The sequence below is a fragment of the Rhinopithecus bieti genome, unplaced genomic scaffold (genome assembly GCF_001698545.2).
Source record: "Rhinopithecus bieti isolate Rb0 unplaced genomic scaffold, ASM169854v2 scaffold_72861, whole genome shotgun sequence".
NCBI classification, from domain to species: Eukaryota; Metazoa; Chordata; class Mammalia; order Primates; family Cercopithecidae; genus Rhinopithecus; species Rhinopithecus bieti.
The window spans coordinates 1-2,124 of NW_016871243.1; the positions used below are offsets into that span (position 1 = coordinate 1).

The 2,124-nt window shown below is 53.5% G+C and overlaps 1 pseudogene; it reads right to left on the reverse strand.

Annotated features, from left to right (window-relative positions):
- Window positions 1-306: 306 nt before the first annotated feature.
- On the reverse strand, window positions 307-1,717 carry LOC108525583 (cAMP-dependent protein kinase catalytic subunit PRKX-like; annotated as a pseudogene).
- Window positions 1,718-2,124: the final 407 nt, after the last annotated feature.

The following is a 2,124-nucleotide window of genomic DNA, read 5'->3' on the forward strand; positions in this document are numbered from 1 at the left end:
CACACACACACACACACACACACACAAATTTGTGGTTATAATCGAACAAGTCCAGTTCAAACTTATAAACTTAAGTCTATGAGAAAACCAAGACATCACAATAGAAACACAACACTAAAGGATAAGACAAAATCTACAACCAAACAATTTTCAAAATCTTTCTACAGTGTGGAATTCCAGTTACTTAAATAATGCCAGTTACATTATTTTCATCTGTGCTCTGATCTGTTTCTGTACATACAGGCACACAGAAAAGTGGAAGTGTCCTTATCACGTGAAGAAGACATTGCTTCTGGTCTGCTTAGGTGCAGTTTTTTGTTCCAGGCAGATTCCAATCTTCCTGTTTCTTCCAGATGTGAGCTCCTGTCCTCAGAAATTCTTGAAGATTTCTAAATCCTTCTGCGGCATGGCCGCGGCTGTGTCCTAGTCATTCTCTGGGTAAGTTTCGAAGTTGGAGGTGTCTCCATCGCGAGCTATCTTGGGCACAATGGGAGGCTTCAGTTTTCTCTGCGGAACAGCTTCCCAGTCCACGGAGCTGAACCACCGATGGCGTTTCACATCCTTAGCCCTGTTCTTCATGTTTCCTAACCGCCTTGTTCTGTCAACCACGAGCAGTTTCTTAATGAGGTCTTTTACACAGAAATCCAAATGTCTGGGGAAATCTATTTTGCCTGCAAGAATTTTCTGATAAATGCCAAATGTGTTATCACACACACACACACACACACACACACACACACACACACACACACAAAAGGAGGAAACCCTGAGAGCATGTCGAATATCAGGATGCCGAGGGCCCACCAGTCCACGGCCCTTCCGTGGCCCTCGCTTTGAATGACTTCGGGGGCCAGGTACTCGGGTGTTCCACAGAGGGTTCAAGTCCTGTCTACCAGCTTCTTGGCGAACCCAAAGTCCATGAGCTTGATGTGGCTGTCCCTATCCAGCAGGATGTTCTCCGGCTTAAGTTCCTGTAGTGGCTTAAGTCTCCTTGGAGTGGAGGTACTCGATGGCACAGGTGATCTCCGCAGAGTAAAAGAGACCCTTGGCGCTGGAAAAGTGCCCCCGGTTGCGCGGGTAGCTGAAGAGCTCGCCGCCCGGCACGTACTCCATGAGCCTGTAGAGGAAGCGCTAGTCATGCCACTTCCAGAACAACCTGATGAGGAACGGGTGGATGACTTCCTTTAGGACCGACCTCTCAATGTGCACGTGCTGCTCCTGCTTCAGGCGGATGACGTCGTGAATGCTCATCACCTTGAGGGCGAAGAAATGCTTCGCTGTCTTCTTCTTCACCGGGTACACCCGCCCGAACATCCCAGTGCCCACGGTGGCCAGCGTGTTGAAGTCCTGCATGCGGTAGGCGGCTCGGCTGGGGCAGAGCGCGGGCCCCCAGCTGGGGGTCTCCTCCGCCACCTCTCTGGGTCGCTCTCCGCCGCGGCTGCCTGGGCCAGTCACGGCGGAGAGCTGGCCCAGGCTCTCCACTCAGGTCCGGGGCACCGGGCCAGGCCGGAGCGCTCTGGGAGCCGGGCTTCCCGGGACGCAACCTCTGAGGGCGGAGCGGCGGCGGCATCAACGGAGGCTCCCGGTGCGCGCCCTCGCCTCCCGGTGCTCGGCCCGGCGCGGCTGACTAAGCCCCCGGGTGGGAGCAGCCGCCGACCTCGGGGGTCTGGCACCGAGCGCTGCGCGGTGGCGGCGAAGACGGGAACCGCGGCCAGGGCTGCCGGGGCAGGGAGGGGGCCCTGCACATTCCCGGTCTCGCCTGGCGCCTGCCGCCGCCTCCAGTTCAGTAGCCGCGAGCGCGGTGTTTTGCTTTTGTTTGTTTGTTTGTTTACCAGCTGATTCACAACTCAAGTAGCACAGTGAGGGTGGACAATACGGACTGCCCAAGCATCCCAGCATCGTCTGTTCTACATATCACTATTCCAAATGGCATGCTGCTGTGTTTGTGGATCCAGCCTCCCACGGTGGGTATGTCATCACTGACCTATAACAATTGGAATGACACATTTTCACTAGAGGCGGGCCTTGGCCATCCCCCACAGCAGACTATTAAGTAACACAATAAGCAATACTATTTATTTACTTCTTACTATGCTGTTTTTTTTTTTTTTTTTTTTTTTTTTT